The 15,764-nt window shown below is 44.9% G+C and overlaps 1 protein-coding gene across 1 annotated transcript in view; it reads left to right on the forward strand.

Annotated features, from left to right (window-relative positions):
- Window positions 1-15,764, forward strand: part of CAMK1D (calcium/calmodulin dependent protein kinase ID) — a gene marked incomplete at its 3' end in the record, with an annotated part of 226,104 nt that overhangs the window by 42,052 nt on the left and 168,288 nt on the right. The gene's annotated exons all lie outside the window — the stretch shown is intronic.

The raw sequence follows: 15,764 nt of genomic DNA on the forward strand, positions 1-15,764 counted from the left end.
GCCTGCCCGCATCCATTTCTTACCACCCACAAAAGCTGCTTTCAGAGCAACCAGGCTGAGTCATTAGTGTCCTTAGCTGCAAATTTTGCTCTTTGAGCTTCAACCTGCTTCTTTGCATAGCACATTTGTGCCGATTCACTGAAGCGCAATTCATTTGTTTTATTGATACATCCACGGGACAAAGGGCTGAGTCGAAAGGAGCCCGGGGTTGGAGTATCGAACCTTTCGTCTCTCGAATCGTTGCTCCGTGCCCTGGGCTGGCAGAGGACAGCAGCCATCCCAAGCTGATGGCCTTTGTGCAATGATTTGGAGGTCACAACTACACTCGTAGCTGTCAGATGTCTGTGCTGCAGAGAACTGACCACCGGAGATGTTAGCAGAAGGCCATATAGAAGATGCTTTGCCACTGTCAGCCCCGCAGCAGGTCAGCACGGGACCTTGCCTTCCAGGCTAGCAGCAGCATGTGTCTGTGGGAAAAATGGGGCTGGTTCTCTTTCCTGGGCCTTGCGGACAGGCTCACCGCTTGTAGTACAGTCTTTTGTGATGGCATGATAAATTCTGGACCAATTACTCTTGCTTCACTCATGTAAAATTCAGAAAAATCGACTGTCGGAGCAAAGCCCTTCCTCATTTCCTGCCTTGCATTCATTTCCAACTAACAGTGGAACCACGAAATCTCTTGAGTTTTATTATAAAATTACTGAACAACCAAGAGGCTGAGCCTTAGCTTTAAGTGGAAGCCTCAGTGCAGCCTCAGCTCTGAAGCTGCTTTCCACTTTTGCAATTATCCATTTACAGTAAATAAGAGAATATGATATAATGGACTCACAGATACATTGCTGTTAATTACTGGCAGTATTGTAGACTCAGCTGATATTTAGCTCTGTTGTTGGAGGTGCTCTACACTGGTGCAAACCGGAGCTCTTATGGCTTGAACAAGGTCAACTGAGCACCTGGGGAAGACCTCAATGTTGTCTCAAGGCCATTAGTTATATCCATTTGTGTATAACCGAGGAAGGGGGCAACCACAAACCCACCAACACCTGAAAAGAACAGGCTGTTCATTATGCACATCTCTTCATGGGGGTGCACGCACCAGAATTCCGCCTTTTATTCTCTTTCTGAGTTTCCATGAGCTGCTTTCTGTCAGCAAACATCCCTTTTGGCATAACATAACTGTTCTGAAAGAGGACCAAATCCTCATGCTGTAAGTCTATGCCGTGAATACAAGGTTTGCTTTGGAGGTTGACCAGGAACATTTCTCATCTGCACAGAGATTTTCCCCTTATTGAGGGTTTCACACTTTTGGGAATGTTCATTCCCCTGGGGGCTTTGGCACTGTAGAGACGCCGCCAGCATTTGGGGGGACACAAAAAGAGCAGGGTCTTGATTGTAAAACTATCGCTTCAAGACCTGATGATTCGTAGGCTTTAAGGGCTTGTCCATGCCACAGACTCGAGTGTCACAGGGCCACCAGTCTCACCGGCACCCCAGACTGCTTAGCTTACAGCGTCCAGAAGGGCTTGCAAGGTTGGGCACCCACCCAAGGTGATGTAGCGAAATTGCATCTGGAACAAACTAATTTGGCGTACCTCTGTCCCCTGCATGGCTGGATCCCACACTGGCCCTGGCTCAGACCTGCCTTGGGTCTCCTGCAGGACAGGTCATATCCAGTAGCTCACTTGAGCAAGAGAAGTCAAAATTTGGCCTTTAGCCTCAAAGCAGGTGGGTGTTTTTTTCACAGCAGTGGTATGACTGAGGCGTTGGGGTAAGGATTGGTTGACCCCAGGGATTTGTAGTAGCAATTCAAATATAAACCTGTGCAGCTTCTTATCATTTGAGCTAAACAGCCAAACTCTTCATACAGCATTGCCATATCCCGTTTCCTGAGCGCGGATAGGGGCCATAAGATGTGATATCAGCAGTGGATTACTTTGCGGTGTGACCCCTCCTTACTGTTTCACAACCCGGTCTTTTTTGTGCAGACTGTCTAATAGAAGCATATTTTTTTTTCAGAAGTAAGAACCTGCTGTCTCTGTGCCACATACTTTTAATGAATAGGGGAATGAGAGGTATAATCTGATTGTCTAATGAAAAAAAATCAAGTATAAGTATAGGCAGCGGAGAAGGTCAACCACAGAGAAAAGGGGGCATTTGCATTGTGATGCTTCATATAAATAAAATACTCCAGATAGTTCCTGTGAACCAGTGGCATATACAGATGATTAATAACAATAACACGCCAGTTCCAGTTGGCAGGAGACGCTCTTCAGCATTGGCACGTAAGTGCCGAGAGCTGAGCAATCGGGAGTTTTGCATATTGTGTGGGTACAAAATCAAGATGTGGTTCTGTGGCTCCAGTGTGTGAAAGAGGCAGGAGGGTTATCAGAATGAAACCCATCTTCTTTCTTTTGGCTGCGTCGTTTAAAGGGGGTAGACTTTATTAAGGCTGAAGGCACGGACTGGGCGCTAGAAGATGTTAGCTTTATTGCTGTTTCTCGCAATGATTCCTCGCATTCCCGTGTCCAAAAAATATGACTGTTCATGGCCTCTATTTCCTTGCCAATAAAATGGGGATCACAACACCACTTATCACACAGGACTTTTACGAGCTTGAATGAATTAATACCTCTGAAGCGCTCTGATGGTAGGTGCAAAATCTTTTCATAAGAGCTCACGATTCCAGCTACAAAACAGTTCTGTGCCGCGAATGCTGAGGTTAGGAAGGTGTGAAGCCAATTTAGCTGCCAAATGCTCTGAGCCTTGATGCAACACCAGATAATCTGCGAATTCAGGTCCTTGATGCTGAGTGGTTAATCAGGATCAGACTCTGCCAGGCGTTTGCTGAAACCAATAGGACTGTGCACATAATAATACAGTGCTGCTCAAAAATCATGGTAGATGTGTGTTCTGTGGGTGATTTTTTTATGCACCTCCTAGATGTCTTGAAAGACAAAAATAATTCTTCAGCTTTATGAACAGTAACTTTTTTTTTTTTTTTTTTTTCCCTGGAAGAACCTCTTATTTGCTGATTGGAAGCTTTTTACCCTACAAAAAATAGCAGTCTTGTCAGGTGTTGTGGATGTGGAGTTCATCACAGTGTTAGCACTGCAGCAAAAGCTATTTTGCCGTTTGAAACTTGGAGTTCTTCGCAGGGCCCACGTGTTTATGATGACTAATTTCCCACTCTTATCTAAGAGTTACTTAATCTAAGAGTTCCCAGTGGGATAAATGGAACAGGAATGAGGGTGATAGTTTGCAGCTGTCAAGGTGAAAAGAGAGAAAATGCCCACATATTGCACTAGACGGGGTCTTAAAAAATGTGCTAGCTTTGCCAGGAAAGATAAGGGTCTCTCTATAGCTGCAAAGTTTCCATGAAAGATACTGTAAATACTGCAAAAGATGGAAAAATGGTTGTCCAGACTGCCCTCTGGGAATGGTCCCCAGCCTGTGCCACTGCTGCTTTATGCCTCTGGTACTCCTCAGTGTTACTGACACAGGCGTAGCCCGGCAGCCTCAGTTCCTTCTGAAAAACAGAGATAAAAGTGCACCCCTGTATCCTTTGGGATGCTTTGGTGCTGGGCTGGTGGTAATCATGAAGACGTGCACAGAAAAGCCGAGGTTATGTAACTGTAGATATTTGGGGAGCTAAGGCAACAAATGTGTTTCTAGGTCTTGCTATTTTCCTCTAAACCCATAGCATCCAACTTGGGAAGAGTAGAGGTCCGCACTGTAAATACAACTTGTACAAATGACTGATTCCTGCTCTGAGGGATGTGAGGCTGCAAAAAGGGATGTTACAGCTCCCTAATTGGAGAGTTTCATGTCAGCTCTGGCCCTACTGCAATGGCCTGGGAACCTGCAGAGACTTAGGATGAGATTCATCCACCCTACGTGAGAACTTGTTGTCTTGGGTCCCCTTTGTGGAAGGCCAGATACAACAGGGCCCTCATGGGTGGGATTTTACACCCTAACAGAGGTAGTTCAGAAGGGTCAGACAAGTGCCTTTTTCTCTGTTGAATACAACGTGAGCTTGGGGAGCGAGGTAGGACGTAGCTTTGCACATGGGAGGTGAGTCTTGCAGCTGCCATTGGGTCAACACGCTCAGGGTTCATCATCCTGAGGGCATGATGGTTGTCCTAAAAATCAGCGGTCAACTACCACTTAATCCCACGGCTACTCCAGCTTCTCTTGGAGGATAGTAATGAATCACCCCAAGTTGTGCTGTCATCTAATGAGTTGCTGACAGCCCTCGCTCCAGCTGAATCCTCAGGGGTTCCTGAATTAACTTTCAAATTAAGCAGAGGAATACAGTCTGATACCGTGCCTATCATTGATCAGGTTAGATGCTGTCTTTGTTTCACTCCTGGCTCTTTAAAATGGATTGGGACTGTCAAACTTCTGTTCCTGGAGCAAGGCACATCAATAACCGGCGTTTGTGTGGGTATGTAGGGCTGAATGTGGGTTTCTTATTATACAAAGTTGAACATTTTAGCTCAAGAATCGCAGACAAAGTGTGGCAGCCTCAAGAACAGCACTTAAATCTGCAAAGACCCAGCTTTAGCTACAAGACTGCTTGGTGTTACACACTGTCTCTGGATGTACTTTTATAGAATACCTCACGCTGAAAATTTAATTAATCAGAGAAGGGCTATCACACTACCAGCCTGACTGAATTATTTTTTAGTGAAAAAATGTGTGTTTAAAAGTCTAAATGCTCCTGTTACAATGACTAATTATCTCCAGAAAATTGAAAGCACACAAGAAATTATCAAGAAAGAACATTTAGACATCATCTGTCTTCCTAAAAACACTTGTCTGAATGTATTAAGAATATTATTGCAGCATAGATGTTGGCCATTTGGAATATATTTTTTCTGCCTTCTCTTTAAGTGCATTCTTGCTACGTTTTTTTTTTTTTTCTATACAGTGTCTGAATGGATTAAAGATTTATTGAATTTTTTAACTGGAATGATTCTCTGGAGAAGATTGATTTCCCTGCTGCCTCAGATTCAGTTTAATTTTTGTGTTACTTATGAAATAATGAGAAATATACATCAAAGTAATGGGGAGAAGCAATGGCACGGAGCACTGGCGGCGTGTCACAACGCGTGGGTCAACAAGGAGTCTCGCCTCTTGTATTTATGAACTGTGACGGTATCGCAGGGATCGCAGCTTGCAGAAGCAAACTGATTGCCAAAGCCAGAACTAGTGGAGCGTACACTCCTATAAATCTGCGTACTCTTGTTTTTTATTAACTGAGGATCAGAGTTTATTAGTTATGTAGGGCTTGATGATGACATATCTTGTAAAAAAGAAAGAAGCATAGAGCAAAGCTCGATAGCTTGTCATTAGGCAAAATGGAGATGAGACTTTTACAAACCAGCATGGTTTTACAAGAGTAAAATTTACTCCTGCTCAGAGGGTTATACAAACTCAGAGCATCCTTAGGTTTTTAAATGGGAATTTAGTAATGGATTAGCCCTTTGTCAGTCATTTCCAACAGACTAAAAATTACAGCAGGGAAACAAACAGCATCTGGTTGTTCTTTTTAGGAAATGATGCAAAACCAAAACAAGAAAAGGACCAAAGGAATCCCAGGCAAAGCAGAAAAGATCAATCATCATGTAGATTACACAGGATGGACAGAGACATCAGCAAAAGTATATTTGATGACCGCTTTCCTGGTTGACAGAAGGCAGAACTAACACTGTAAACACTACCTCCCGAAAAAGAGCCAAATCTTTGTAGCCGAAAGCAACAGTAGTTTACACCATTGCTGGACCAGCGTGGAGGAGAGAGCAAGGGGACGGAAAGAAGTGCTTGAGAATAGCACATTTGTTAAGCCAGCCCTGCTCTAGGAGTCAGTGCGCCATTGAACTAAACCCTCTGAGCTTTTCAAAACTTCTGTTCACTAAAATCTTTGGCTCATTACGCAGGGCACAATATCATGGTCTGAATTAAATCCATTTATAGTAGCTTTGGAGGAGATCTGGACTGGGTGGAATGCCTTTAGCAAGGAAACTGAATGTTAATAACCAGCCCAGTGAAGCCTGTGCAAACAGTTAGCCAAAGAAAATAACAGCAAAATGAAAAATAAAGTGCCTATTCCTCCCGCCTTTGCACATGCAGAAGTCCCAGGTCCAGCTTTGCATCAATCCGTATACATGGTCTCAGAGTCAAGGACCTGAGTCGTATGTCTGAACGTGGCAAGAGCAAGTGAAATTTACTCCTAGAATGAATATTATCTTTTGTTTTCTAAATCTTTCCAAGACTAAGAAAAGGACTTTTATTAACCTGGTATAACATTTGAGCCAGGCTCTCCCCTAGTGTTCGCAATGCCTCCATTCAGCATCTTCAGATATATATCAAAAATGGAGGGAAGAAAAAAGAAATCAGTGTTCAGACACATTAATGGTCACACATAAAAGAGTAAGTGGATGTTGTGAATTATTCTCACATTTTTTTTTCCTAATCGTTAAGAAAGACTGCACTGATGCCAGTAATAAATAAAAACCAACTGAGCACATTTTGGAATTACTGTGGAGCTTTTCATCAACAGAAAAGGCCTAGCCCCGCTGCTGTAATTACATGATGCATAGCACAGTTGTCTCACCCTTCTTTCTCCTTATATAAACAACAACCATTCTGTCACGCTCGCTGTATTAAAACAGCTAATGTCGCCAAATAATTACTTGGTGCTAATCATGCTCTTAAAAAATATTCATTCCAAATAATGGCATCCCTTTATCATTGGTGCTGCAAATGAAGACGCATTAGTTTCTGGAGAGCAGCACCATCAACTTTCATCATGTCCTCCTGACATAGCGAGTCCTGACACCCCTAATGCGCCGCGTGAACTTTCATTGAAAGCCTAAACAGGCTTTAAAGAGATGCTGCAGCTGTTCTGAATTTTAGTGAGTGAAGAAGACTCTGCAGCCACAGGTTCCTCTCTCCAAAGCCTTCCTTCCTGAGCAGAGGAGACTTTTTATCTGACTGTATTTTCACGGTTGCCTGGCACACACTTGCCGTTTCTTGGAGTTACTTTTCAACATTTGCCACCCAAACATAAAACCCAGAGAAGGGGCAGATAAATAATTCGCTTCGATAGCTGACAGATCCAAGGTTGCAGGCAAGGAAAAAAAAAGAATTTTTTAGGGAAGTTTTGCCCAGATCGGTCCTTGTTTAAGAGGTCTGGTGCTGTGTTTGGTTTAGGACAAAATAATGGTGCAGCTTCTGGCTCGTGACCTGAAGTGACTGTGTCACCATAGTTCAGTGACTCGCCGTTGTCGGCTGTATGGTGGTTTCAGGATTTATCTGGCTGGTTTCACTTCCCATTGTGGGAGAAGAGAGCACACACAGCTGGTTACTGCAGCTCAGCCGCAGCTCCCCAGGCAGTATGTCCCTCTCGCTTCTGGGTGTACATCTGTGCCCTAGGATTCCCATAGGGAAAGAAAAACAGTTTTGGGCTCCCCAGATATCTATGTCCCTCTAAAACATTGATTAACTCAGAGACCTCTGAGGTGATGTGGGGCTGGAGCAGACGGTGCACCGGGAGCAGTTGAGAAGACTATGTTTGTTCAGCCTGGAGATGACGCAAGGAAGAACTTTTTGCTGTCTATAAGCTCCTAATGGGAGAGTGTAGAGAAGATGGGGTTCGACTCTGCTCAGAGGTGTGTGGTGACAGGACTAGAAGCAACAGGCACGCGTTGCGAGATGGGAAATTCCAGTTAGATGTCGGAAAAACTTTTTTACCGTAAACGTGATCAAATGGTGGTGGAGGTTGCCCAGAACGTCTGGGGGATCTCCACCTTGACCGTGTTCAGAATTTGGCTGGACATGGCCCTGAGCTGCATGATCTAGTTGGATATGCTTTGCACAGTGGAGTAAACTAGAGACCTCCGCGGGTTCCTCCCAACCAAAATTACTCCCTGATTAGTAACAAATCCCACTGGAGACTCAAAACCCAGGAGGTGAATAAACTTTTTTCTCTTGTTGGTTCCCCCACCTTGTGTCGTGGGGCTGGGCTTGTGATGTGGGCAGTGCTGTCTGGGTTCCAGGTGTCTCAGAGGCAGGTGGGATCGGCAGGTGGGGTGAGGAACGAGGGCCTCACATGGCACCATATCTGCTCTGGAGCAGGAACTCCTGGTCACAGGCTGGATGGGCTGGGAAGAGGTGGAGAAGCCCTGCTGTGAGCTGAGGGGAACACTGAACTCCTGTGGGGCCACAGGCGATGGGGTTTTACCAGCTATTCAACAAACCCGGGTTTCTTGCTTCCTTGGAAACTTCACGTAGACGAAGGATGCTGCGTTTTCTGGCTTGTTTTGATCACCGCTCCTCGAGCCCTTGAGCTGGCCTCCGACTGCCACCCTGCGCACCAGCGTTGCTGCTTAATGTCACAGTGTTTTACTGACACCCCATCAGTGGAGCCACGCGGGCTTTCCAGCCCCCACTGCCGAGCTTGCCAGGACCTGTCAGCTGCACCCCCAACACTCCTGCCTGTTTCAGCCTCTCCCAGGCTCCTGCCTCTTATGGATGTAGCTCGGTGCAATCGAGACACCTCGGAGCTTGGCGTGGAGTTGAGACACGAGCTAAATTTACCGCAATTTTTTTTTAATAAGTTCAGAGCTTCCTATAGCAAAGGTGGAAGTTTCCTCCTTGCTGGAAATGCCTTCTCCTGCGCCCTGCTGTGAGCTTGTTAATACGTTCCCGGGAAAGCAATACTGGAGGCAAAATGGGGGTGGCTCTCAGTGAAGCCTGGAGCGTTTCTTTGGAGTCAGTGTATCCCTAATTTGCTCGCAGACTAAAGAAATAACCTGTGGTTAAAACAGCACTGAGGTAAGCAGCTGTTTTCTGGACAGGCTCTTAAAGACTTTCAAAGGCAGCTAAACACTAGGGAATGGAATGAACCAGGCTTGCCTGGAAATCAATATCCAGAAGCTGAATTTTCACATTTTGGAAATGCAATCAGTTCATTTGGGTGCTTAACCATCCACTCATCCTCAGCTGAGTGCTCCGAAGTATTCAGCATGTATGTTCTTGTCTACCTGCTTTATGTCTACTTTTATTATCTCCTCTTGCTGCTTCACAGCTGAAGAGATGTGCAGCTACTGTTTTCAAAAAGCAAAAGTATTTACCATGATCCCTTTTTTCTGAAGTTTTGAAACTTGCTTTATTTAAAAATCTCAAAACACAATGTGGGCACCAAAGAGTTAAACCCTCCAAAGTTTATTTGGGATTTGATTTATTGAAGTACCTTCAGATCACAGTCGTGCATTTACTTGTGATCTAGATCAGCTGGGAAAATGTTGGGGGAAAAAAAAATGTTTTGAAATTTTTCCTCCCTTCCTATTGCACCTGTATTTTTTTGCCTCTTCCTTTTGAATCCCACACCCAGTCTTGCCTTGTCCCCCCAGAACGTGCGTGTCCTGTCCTCCCACCTGCGCTGTCCTGTGCTCGTGACAGTCGCCTGGCCTGGCATCAGCATAACAAAGCTGCAGCACAGCGAGGAGCAGAGTGTCCTGACCTTGGACAGAGTTCTTCCTATCCCCAGGGGAATTTTTTTCACATTTCCCAACTAATTCCCTGGAGCCCTGAAGTGGAGCACCCATTGCTCTTATTGAGAGGAAAAAAAAAACCAAACGCTAAAATAATCAATATTCAGCTTACTTACTAGTAAAAATGCTACTCAGCAAAACAGCCCTGATCTGAAGTCGTCAGCTGAGAAGCTCTTGGTTTTCACCTAACCCTCATTTCTTTGAAATGCTTTCCTCAACTTACTGAACCCACTTGTTCTTCAGTCAGCTCAGCTGAAAATGTGCTGGGTCTCCCCAAAATGCAAGAGCCTTTTCTGGGCCTGACCATGGGTAGTTCAATAACCTTTCCAAAACGAAAGGGCAAGGGGGGTTTATTTGAGCTGCGTAGCACTGAGAGGAGTGCTCAGGGAGGGGGTGGACGTTAAGTGGAGTTTGTAAAAGCAATTTGGTTGAGAGGTGGGGCCGGCGAGCAGAGGTCAAGTAGAAAACCACTCAGGCTTTCTGCTAGGCATTAAAGATTCCCAATTTTATGAACTTTGCTGGAGTCATGCTAGCAAAGTGAAATGCATTTCCTGGTATAACCCAGCAGATTTCAGTTTAACGGCTGTAGCAGATCTCTGCCTGCAGAGGTGAACGTCGGAGCCTGGAGCTGGGGCTGGAGCTGGGGACAGCAAGTGTCCATCCTATAGATGCTTTCTGGTCTCTTAAAGGCTGTCTGGAAAAAAAGACAAATGCTGGTTGTACTTCACTATTGTTATAATAGGAAGATAAAGAAGAAAAGTGCAGGAGAATGAGCCAAAAGCAGAGGGGCGTAACATCAGGGAATAGGGTGGTGTTAATCGTTTTCCCTCTGTCTGGGACTAAGTGAGCCCATTGCCCATAAATCCCAGGGTGCCACAGCGTTCTAGTAATACATGCCATCTCAGCCAGAAAGGCAAATGGATTTCAGGAATGCTTTAACACTTCCTTGGCTTCAGACCAATGTTTTGGGTAGTTTTATGTTTTCTGGTGTTTCACCGATGGGACCGGAGGAGGTGGCGTCTGAGTAGGCTAAGGCCAAATCCCCATCTGCCCTGAGTTAATGAGTGGGGTGGGATGGGAAAGGTTGGCAAGGAGAGGTGGATTGGAATCAGTTTCCCCTGTTGTTGGTTTTGAAGCAATGGGAGGGTAGCCTGGGCGCTTGGCAGAAATTGGATTTAGGTAACATGGTTTGTGATGTGACTCTAGTTGATCAGCCAAGATCATCCTCCTACAGCTGTTATCTGGAGGGATTGGTAGGCAGTATAACACTGGCTAGTCCAGGTGGCACTTGGCCCTAGGCAAGCATTTGCCAAGGTCTTCAAACCTTGGATTCACCCTGTACCTTCCATCAACCTCAGACAGATACATCGCAAACAGGAAAGCTGAACAGTTAGGGGACACATGGGGCATGGCTGAAGACCCCGTCAATCACCCATAAACTTGCTTATGTGGCTCTGTGATGGTTGCTCACAGTCTTCACACCCCAACGGTGCTGTATCCCTACTCATTTGGGGTGAAATGGGATCATTCCTGCTCAGCATGAAGATGAGTTGGCCTCGGTTATTATTCAGAAGGTTTTGCTGTTTATGGGCTTGTTGTTGGTGACAATGTTGGCACTGTGGAAGGCAGAGAGAGATGTGGGGTCTGCCAGTAGTATTTTACACTGCTGTGCTTTGAATAAGGAGGAAAACTACTAGACACATAATTCATTCCTAATATTATGCTATGAAGCTTTTTGCTGCTTGCCGCCCTCTGGATGTAATTAGTCATGGGATCTCTTTTTCAGATGTAATCACACCATTAAGCATACTTTCACTTCAACCACAGAAAGGCATGGTTAGACTCTGTAATTACACCATTTAATGGCATTACATAATTCTACGTAAGAGTATATGAAGCAAACAATGTATGGCTCAGACTTCCTCTGCCTCGCTGCCACTTTGATCTTCCAAACAGTTGCTGGGAGTGCAAAGTCCACATCATGCATCTGGGTTAGTCAAGCTTGAAGAAGCTGTTTTCTGCCCAGAAGCACATCAACCAAGTGTGATAAGGCCACTCATGTTCATAACTAATTGAAGGATCTGGGCTTAAGTCACTGGCTACGATGTTTTCAAATTCGTGGAGGTTTTTAGTGGTTTGGTGACTCAACACAGCCCAGTAGCTGTTGGGGTTGGTGTCCCCAAAGAAGGGAGAACTTTAGGGTCAGCCTGGTGAGGGACTAGAAATATAAATAGACATTGTGGAGGGGAATCATAGACTCATAGAATGTTTTGGGTTGGAAGGGACATTTAAAGGTCATCAAGTTCAATCCCCCTGCAATAAGCAGGGACATCTTCAACTAGATCAGGTTGCTCAGAGCCCCATCCTACCTGATCTTGAATGTTTCCAGAGGTGGGGCATTTACTACCTCCCTGGGCAACCTGTCCCAGTGTTTCACCACCTTCATCATTAAAAATGTCTTCCTTATATCTAGTCTGAATCTACCCTCTTTTAGTTTAAAAAAAGTTCCTGGGATGACCAAGAGTATAACTGCAATGCTAGAGCATGGCTGTGGCAGGTTAATGGACCTTTTCATGGGGACTGGACTGGCTGGAGACAAGCATGTCTGTCCTCAGCTGTCCTTGACCCCAGTAACTACAGGTCTTGAAATGGGTGGCACATAAGTTTAGAAGGGATGGCAACTTCAGAGCATATCTAAAAGAAGTTTGCTGCATGGCCTCGGCGCCCTTCTCATTGGATGGTGTCACCTACCCGTGGCTGGTGTTGTCCCTGGCAGTCCCTGTGAGGAAGCCGAGGATATGAGGCAGTGAGACCGAACCGATGAGGGGTTGTCCCTGCAAAGGGAACTGCTGTGCAGCCAACTAAGGGTGCTTCACCAGCATTGCTTGTCTGGCTCAGGGACGGCGAGCCATAAGGCTGGCACGTAGCCTGTTTGGTGTGGCTTTCACCCGTAGCTATCTCCTCCTGGACTAAAATCTCTTTGCTTACATTTTTGTAAGCTTTGCTTACTTTTATAGTTTTGCCATTTGTTTTTACTGCTTTCTTGAGAAAAAGAAAGTGCAATCGTGTTTATTGTGTTTCTTTAGTTAAAAGAATCAAGTCACGAGTCCAATCTTAAAAAGAAATCAGAACCAAACAACATAAGCTGCACAAGTTGCTCACTTCCTCTGGGTTTCTAAATAAGTGCGTGTCCATGAGACATGTTTTTGTTCCTGTTTCTTCTATACACAGCATCACGGAAGCTTTAAGTAAAATCTGTCCCTAAATAGGCATCCCTGGGATGTGCAGCTGCCAAAACAAAAATCAGGCAACAAAACTGGGCTGGTGTCCTGCAAGCAATTTATCCTACTAGCTTTTTTGTTCTTTCTCTTTAATCCCTTCCATTTAGTTTTCCTGACTTTTTTTTTTTTAAACAGTACTGTTCCTGGCCAACATTTCGCCCTCGCTCTTTGGGAGCCTGTATCCACTTCTGTACCAGATCACGGTTTCTGGCAGCGCCTGTGTGAGCTGCCCCATGCCCTGCCCTGGGTAAATGCTCCAGCTGTAGGGATGGCTGGAAGGCTGCACCTCCATGGGACTGTCAGTTGAGGTATCAGTTAGTTTTGTATTTCTTGGTGTCTTATCCTGGTTCTCTCTCACAATTGCTCTGACACCTTTTGGGGAAACGGTGCAATGAAGGGTGCGTTTGGGCTCATGCAATTAAATTGCATAAAGTTCTGTGAAAAAGCAAAGCTGGAATTAAAGCTTTGGAATGACAGCATCAGTTTATTGCATTTCCAGTGTCTGTCTGGGTGGTTACTAGAAGGAAGTTGAGGAACTTCTAAATTAGTTGACTGCCATCTCCTTGTAAAACAATCCAATTCCCTTTTCTAAGTTACATTGCTCTGCGTTTCGGCATCATGTAATTGTCTGCCCTTCTCACACATGAGCAAAATAAATGTCTGCTTACACAGGATCACCCTTTTTATTTGAAAGAAAACTTTATCCACCGCTACTATTTAAAGGCGTACGTAACTTGTCTGTAACAGGATATAGATAGCTTAAAAAAATAAGAGTACTCCTTTTCAATTTTCAAGAAAATATACCTTTTGGAAATGCTTGGATTTAAAGCAGACGTCTTCCAAAACCTATTGCTTTGTTCATTTTGTCGTGGAAAGGGTTACACTGCAGGCCTCACATCTCAGAAAGAAGCACATGGTAATGGACTTTTTACGGGCTGAGGAGACACCAATTCTGAATTTAGGGCCAATCTAATATTATTCATTATAATGTTTTCTCCATCTGCATTTTTATTGTTGGTTCGGTAGCCTCTTTGTTCTCTATCTGTTTCTCTGAAATTGCCTGCAGAATAGCAGTTTATGTTAAAGACCAGAGCTGCGAGTCTGGCAGCGGTCAAGGAGTTTAGAGACAGAAGTTGATCTCTGCCATCAAATAAAGCATAGACAAGATGTTTCTTCTGTTTGGAGGAGAAGATGAAGGGCACAGAAGAGGCTGTGCTACACTGGCCGGTGCCCTCTGAAAGGCCGGTGTGGGAATTGGGGCCACTCCTAGTGCAGCTCTCCTTCGGTTGCTGAAAAAAATAGTCTGATGGTTCTTTCCTGTTCCCTGGCAGCAGTGCCAGGATGGACGTGTGTAGTTTGTGGTTGTGTACTTGGTTGTGCATGTGGTGAACTGAGAGTCACGTGCACTCAGTAGTGTCAGAGGTGGAAAACCTGGTACTCTCTGCTGTAAACTGTGGCTGAAGTTTGGGAGCTTCTGACAAAATCCACAATGAAAGGTCATTTAGCAGCTTTGGGACATCTCTTTGCACGATTTTTGCTGAAAAAGGACCTGATTTTGTGTGCAGCAGCAATACTGACCAGCAGGTTTGCTGCTTGGCAATGTGAGCCTGAGAACATTTTCCCTCTGCGTCTGCCCTTTGCGCCGACTCCCCGTTGAATGCACCATCCAGTTCATGCTCTGTGTCTGCTGCGAAAAAATCTTTCCTGGATATCATTTCCCCACCTGGAGTCCTGCGTCCAGCTCTGGAGCCCTCAGCACAGGAAAGACATGGAGCTGTTGGAGCACGTCCAAAGGAGGGACACAAAAATGATCCAAGGGCTGGAGCACCTCCGCTGTGAGGACAGGCTGAGAGAGTTGGGGTTGCTCAGCCTGGAGAAGAGAAGGCTCCAGGGAGACCTTATTGTGGTCTTTCAGTACTTAAAGGGGGCTTATAAGAAAGATGAGGACAAACTTTTTAGCAGGGCCTGTTGTGATAGGACAAGGGGTAATGGCTTTGAACTAAAAGAGGGTAGATTTAGACTAGATCTAAGGCAAAACTTTTTTTATAATGAGCGTCGTGAAACACTGGAATAGGTTGCCCAGAAAGATGGTAGATGATGTCCCATCCCCAGAAACATTCAAGGTCAGGTTGGATGGGGCTCTGAGCAACCTGATCTAGTTGAATATGTCTCTTCTTATTGCAGGGGTGTTGGACTAGATGACCTTTAAAGGTCTCTTCCAACCCAAAACATTCTATGATTCTATGATTCTATTCTATGATCATGACCAATGTATATAGGATTTTCCCAGGCTTTGAATTAAAAACATGGAATTTGTTGGTGCAAGTTATCAGATCTCATGTCTTTCCAAATGCAATGGAAGACTTCATGCTTTGGCTTAGCTCTTTTCGGCAACGTCATCATGCTGCCATCGAGACGTGTACAAAGCTGGGCAAAGCAGCGGGGCTGGGAACAGTAAACCTCCTACATTCCCCGCAGTCTGGAGGGGAAGAAGGGGACTGCTGCTTGCCAGAGAGATCGGGAGACAAATTCTGTTGTGTGTCTTTTTATGTACCAAAAGCGCATGGATGAGCATTGCATACGATGGTATCTGGAAACGCCAACAGTAACTGGTTTGCTCTGTTGGAGATATATGGCCACAGACCCAGGAGAACAGCACTTTACAATGGCACTAGTTATGTTATGAATGTGTGGCACAATTCTGAGGTGTCTAAACTCTTAGCATAGTGAAAAATTTTGCAAAACTGGGAACAGTGATAGTTGGTGTTGTTACAAAATCTAGATTTTCTCCTGTAATAGCAGATATGCAGGTTCCTTTCTAAAACACCAAAGCCCCTCAGTGGAAACACCAGTTATGTAAAATAAAGCAAAAGGAAAATTTGAGCAAGAAGCATTAGCGATATTTAGAACTCTTCTCTTGCAGTAA

Source organism: Vanellus vanellus, assembly GCF_965231255.1.
Source record: "Vanellus vanellus genome assembly, chromosome: 1".
NCBI classification, from domain to species: domain Eukaryota; kingdom Metazoa; phylum Chordata; class Aves; order Charadriiformes; family Charadriidae; genus Vanellus; species Vanellus vanellus.